Source organism: Nannospalax galili, unplaced genomic scaffold (assembly GCF_000622305.1).
Source record: "Nannospalax galili isolate Female #2095 unplaced genomic scaffold, S.galili_v1.0 scaffold786, whole genome shotgun sequence".
Taxonomy (NCBI): Eukaryota; Metazoa; Chordata; class Mammalia; order Rodentia; family Spalacidae; genus Nannospalax; species Nannospalax galili.
Window position 1 is genome coordinate 693043 of NW_008355774.1, and position 6247 is coordinate 699289.

General features: G+C 40.0%; 1 protein-coding gene and 1 pseudogene across 7 annotated transcripts in view; both read right to left on the reverse strand.

Annotated features, from left to right (window-relative positions):
* Rbm6 (RNA binding motif protein 6) overlaps positions 1-6247 on the reverse strand; it is a 127853-nt gene that overhangs the window by 57452 nt on the left and 64154 nt on the right. The gene's annotated exons all lie outside the window — the stretch shown is intronic.
* LOC103750168 lies at positions 5365-5957 on the reverse strand (annotated as a pseudogene).

The window sequence follows — 6247 nt, forward strand, 5'->3', positions numbered from 1 at the left end:
GAGAGAGAGAGAGAGAAATGAGAAAATGAACCTGTACCAGTGAGCACCTAGAGGTCAGAGGATAACTTGGGAGTTGGTTCTCTCCAAGGACAGAGATCAGGTTGTCAGGCTTGGGTGACAAGGGCTCTTAACCTCTGAGTGATCTCACTGGCACTCCCTTTCTATTTCTCTGCTTTGTTGTAAGACAGAATAGTCATCCACAGAAACCAGTGTCATGCTATCTGGAGTTTCCAACCATCAGAACCGTGAGTCAAATAAGTGTATCTTTTCTTTAAAAGTATCTAGACTCAGCAGGGCTTGGTGGCACACACCTTTAATCCCAGCACTCTGGAGGCAGAGGTAGGTGGATCTCTGTGAGTTCAAGGCCAGCCTTGTCTACATAGTGAGTTCCAGGACCGCTGGGGCTACAGGGAGAACCTGTCTCAAAAGACCAAAAAATAAAAATAAAAAAATAAATAAATAAATAAATAAATAAATAAATACTAGGTTATAAATCTAATGATATGTGTAAGATTCATATGAGAAATCTATAAAATGCTGATGAAAGCAAAGAACTTAAGGAAGAGTGTGGTGGCACATGCCTTTAATCCTAGTATTTGGGAGGCAGAGGCAGGCAGATCTCTGCAAGTTCAAGGCCAGTCTGGTATACATAGCAAGTTCTAGGCCAGCTGGGGCTCCAGGGAGACCCTATCTCCAAAAGACCAAAAACAAAATTTTTTTTTTTAAATTATGTGTATACGTGTGTATATTCACACATCAGTGTAGGTAGTCAAGGAGTTTAGAAGAGAGGGTTGAAGAGTTAGATTCCCCAGAGCTGAAATTACAGGCAGCTGTTAGATGCTCCAGGTAGAGCCTGGAACCAAACTTGGGTACTCTACTCAAAAGCAATATGCATTCTTAACCACTGAGTCATCTCTCCAGTCCATAAACTCATACTAATAAAAAATAAAGTTTATGTGGAAATACAAAACACTCAAGAGCAACTAATACAATACTGAAAAAGCACAAAGTCAGAAGACTGATACTACTTAATGTTAAGACTTACTGTAAAAATAGCAAAATGGTTGAAAGCATTTATTGGTATTCCAAGAGGACCTGGGTCTGGTTCCCAGAACTCACATGGTAAGTAACATCTCTCCATAACTTTAGTTCCAAGAGATCCAAACCCTTCATCTGGCCTCCGTGGGAACCAGACACATACACTTACATTCAGGGAGGTAAAACACTCATATGTAAAAAATAAAAATAAATAAAAATCTGTAAGCAATTGAATATATAGTAAGTCTACTCTAAAGATACAGTACACAAAACAGTGTGGTACAGATGAAAGAACAAACAGAGCAAAGGAACGGAACAGAGCTCAGAAATAGATACATATAAAGAAAGGCAACTGATCTTGGACAAAGGAGGATGAATGAATCCCATCCTGCTGCAGTGCAATTAAAGTTATCATGAGCGGGGTGTGGTGGCCCATGCCTTTAATCCCAACAGTCCAGAGACAGAGTCAGGCGATCTCTGTGAGAGCAAAGCCAGTCTGTTCTACAATGTTAAGTTCCAGGCCAGCTGGGACTACAGAGTGATCCTGCCTCAAAAAACAGACAAACAGGTTATCATCATGAAATCATGGTTTTGTTTTTAATATATTCTCTAATTTTAAACATCAGGGTTCTTTGGAAAATTGGTGATTCTAAGGCTGAGGCAGGAAAAATATAAGCCATTAGGCAGGCCTCTACGCGCTCAGTGGGTAAAGATGCTTGCCAAAAACCCTAAGGACCCGAGTTCCATTCACAGGCTAACATGGTGGAAGGAAAACTAATTCCTCTGACCTCCACACATGTACCATGGCAGTATGAGTGCACACACACACATACACAGAATAATAAAACAAACAAATAATAGCTTAGTCGGTAAAGTGCAAACCCAGTACTGGAGAGGTGGGAACGGGCAGATCTCTGGGCCTCACTGGCACTTGCCTTGTTGAATCCAAGAGCCCCAGAACCCAGTGAGAAACTCTCTCGAAAAATAAAGTGAGCCGGCATGGTGGTGCACGCCTTTAATCCTAGCACCTGGGAGGTAGAGGTAGGTGGATCTCTGTGAGTTCAAGGCCAGCCTGGTCTACATAGTGAGTTCCAGGACAGCTGGGGCTACAGGGAGACCCTGTCTCAAAGACCAAAATAAATAAATAAACAATAAATAAACAATAAATAAATAAATAAATAAATGCTGGAGAGATGGCTCAGCAGTTAAGAACACCGGCTGTTCTTGCAGAAGACCTGGGTTTCAAACCCAGCACCCATATGGCAGCTAACAACTGTCTGTAACTCCAGTCCCAGGGCATCTGACAGCCTCTTCTGACCTCCTTGGGCATTGCATCACACTGGTACACTTACCTACATGCAGGCAATACACGCATACAAGTAAGATAAAAATAATAAAATTTTTTAAAAAAGTTTAAAAACAGGCCGGAGTGGTGGTGCACGCCTTTAATCACAGCACTCGGGAGGCAGAGGCAGGCAGATCTCTGTGAGTTCAAGGCCAGCCTGGTCTACACAGTGAGTTCCAGGATAGCTGGGGCTACAGGGACACCCTATCTCAAAAAGACCAAAAAAAAAAAAAAGTTTAAAAATAAATAAATATAGTGGATAGCTACTAAGGAAGAACACTCAAGGTTGACCTCCGGCCTCTATACACATTTGCACTCACATTTACATACATATATACTCACAAACATTCACATAAACCTCATATACAAATACATGAACTATTGAATTTTTAAAAATGGAGAAGCTGGGTGTTTTTGCACATAACTGTAATCTCAGTACTTGGGAAGCAGGAGTACTGTCCCAAGTTCAAGGTCAACCTTGAGTGGCCATCCAATGTTATACAGAGATCCTGTCCCAAATCACCCCTCCCCCAACCCGACCTCCATCCCCACCACCCAAAAGAGGCATGGTAGGTGACTGAACACAGCTAATTTAAAGGCTTCCAATGGCCAAGTCCAGTATAATTTTAATAAAGTAAAATTCCTAGAATAAAAATCTATTAAATGTAATATAAGTAAATAAGTGAAATAAGGGATGATTCTTCCTTACACAATTTCAACAAGTCTCCACAGAAGAAAATTATTATTAGATAAACCTCATGGTAATAACTGCTACAAACAAGAATTATTGTTAGATTCTATAATTATTAAGTAAAATGGGTATACTAAAAAATAAGAGGCTTCTATATATACTTCCCCACAAGATATCTAATAATTAAAAAGGGGGAAATGGGCCAGGTGTGGTGGTACAGGTCTTTAATCCCAGCACTTGGGAGGCAGAGGCAGGTGGATCTCTGTGACACCTTTAATCCCAGCACTCAGGAGGCCGAGGAGGCAGAGCTCTCTGAGTTCAAAGCCAGCTTGGCCAGCTGGGGCTACATCGAGATATTGTCTCAAAAAGACCAAAAAAAAAAAAAAAAAAAAAAAAGGTGGGGGGAATAGTTTCTTCATAAAGTGAAAACAGGAGAGAAATCTAAAAACCACCTCAACACAGAGATCATATTTAACACAGATCAAAACTGTATGTTACCTGATGATACATACAGTTTGTATTGAGAAAGACAAAACAGCACTCCCGAAGTATTCTTACATAAAATACACAACTTAGATTTTATCCAAAGGAAACATTAGAGAAACTCAAACTGAAAGACATCCCACAAAATAACTGACTGGTATTCTTCAACAGTATTATGTGTAGCTCAGTACACAATGCTTGTCTATCATCTGTGAGACCCTGGATGCAATTCCCAGCACTGCAAAGGGAACAGTAAATACATTCAGTGATGGATACGTTAGCTAGTATACAATAGCTTACAATGTACATATGCATCATAACATTACATTGTTTCTCATAAATATATTTAACTTATCAATACGAAAAAAATAAAAATTTTGAAGAATTTAATGTCTAATTGTACTAGAATAAATATAAGATACATCCACTATTTTTTTGTTGTTGTTGATAAATGTATACTACTTAGTCCAGGGCCACACAGAATTTACAGTATTGACGAAAGTTAGAATTAGTTGTAGTTTGATAATTATCACTCCCCCTTTTCATTTTTTGAAAAAAGTATCTATATAGCCCAAACTGATAGCTAGTCTTAGCACAGGCTTGACTGGAACTCACTGTGATTTTCATGTCTCAGCCTCCTAAATGCTGAGACTAGGCAGGAGCCACCATGGCTCAATAAGTATTAGATAGCATTTTAAACAGAGCAAGTCCCACTTGCAGCAAAGTGCTATTGTATTACGATAAATATAAGTGGGGTTTTTTTGAGGGGGGGGTGTTCTTTTTGTTTTATTAGTAACTATTCCCAACTGGTGTGCTCTCCTAACTACTTCTCCCATCTGCTGAAAGATAAACTAACAATGATATTTTAGGTACAAAATCGTACAAAGTAGGTACAAATAATGTTTATTATCTTTGGTCATTTGAAGAATTTATTCTGCTGGGTGTGGTGGCACATACCTTTACTACCAGCACTCAGGAGGTAGATGCAGGTGGATCTCTGTGAGTTCAAGGCAATCTGGCCTACATAGTGAGTTTCAAGGTAGCCAGGGTTATATACTGAGACTTTGACTCAAATAAATAAATAAATAAAATAAAATAAATAAGGAAGGAAGGAAGTAATAATCTATTCTCATCAAGGTCTTCTTTGGACTGGCAAGGTGGTTCAACAGGTAAAAGGTTTTCAGCCAAGCTTGATGACCTGAGTTCAATATCTGGAACCCGTGTAGTAGAAAGAACTTCCATAATTTGTTCTCTGTCTTCCACATAAACATACACACATACTAAATAAATAAATAATAAATAAATAAATAAATATTTTAAAAAGAAGGTCTCCTTCTGTAGCTCCTACTTCAAGAGACAAATTAGGTCTATGACTTTGGTGGTCTGATCAGAGCTCTGTCTGCATTCTTGTTAGATTCCCAATGGAACCTGCCACTCACCCTACTGTTGAGACCAGGGGGAAGGTGAGCACACAGAGCACTCATAATACAACCACCCATAAATCTTCCTTTCTTTGACTACAGCTCTTGTCCCCTACATGAGAGTTTCCATCCTCAGCACTACTGACATTTTGGACCAAATAATATTTTTTTATACAGGCTGTATAGCACTACAGGGCTGTATAGCATTACAGCTCAGCACATTCCTGACCAAGTTTCAATGATCAAAAATGTTTCTAGACACCACTAAATGTCTGATGGTTGGAAAGAAGAAAATATTTCCAAAATTTCCTCCTTTTCCATGAAGGGTCACTGCTGTAAGGAAGACATGGTAGTATACACCTATAAACCCCAAATAAGCCCTTGTTTCAAAAACAAACATGAAAAGCCTTGGCAAAGACGATAGACATATTGCGGTGATACCTCACCAAGCTGTAGGATTTCATCTACTTTTGCCTGGCTTTTTGTTTCGTTTTATTTTGGTTCTTTGTTTTTGTTTTTTAAGTGACCCGTGATTTTATTGTCTTTATTATAAAACTGACTTAGAACTGGATCACTCGGCCCTTTCTCTTTCTGTCTCCTCCCATTCAAAATGTTTGCACCTCTTAACAGTCAGCATTCTCTTAGACCTGTAGTTGGGCTCCACACACTCAAGCCTCAACACAATCTTCTTTGTAGTTTTAGCCTTTTGGTGGAAAATAGGCTTAGTCTGCCCACTGTAGCCACTTTGTTTCCTGTCATAATGCTGCTTTTCCTGGGCATCCAGGGCATCCAGAGAATCCTTGCTCTTCTTGTTCTGTGTCACTTCATGGGGCTGGTGCTTGCTACATTTCTTGCAGAAAGTTCAGCTGGTTTTAGGAACCCTCACCATGTTTTCAGGAGTGCTAGCAGCACAGAAAGAAAGCTTTGTTTTTTTTTGAGAGAGGGTCTCCCTGTCCCTGTAGCTCCAGCTGGCCTGAAACTCCCTATGCAGACCAGGCTGGCCTCAATCTCATAGAGCTCTATCTGCCTCGGCTGAAATTAAAGGCATATGCCACCATGGCTGGCTGCTTTCCTTCTGTCTTTCTCTCTCTTTCTCTCTCTCTCTCTCTCTCTCTCTCTTTCTTTCTTTCTTTTTTTCTTTCTTGTCTCTTTGAGACACAGGGTCTCTCTGTAGCCCTAGCTGTCCTGGAACTCACTATATAAACGAGGCTGGCCTTGAACTCACAGAGATCCGCCTGCTTCTGCCTCCCAAGTGCTGGGATTAAAGGC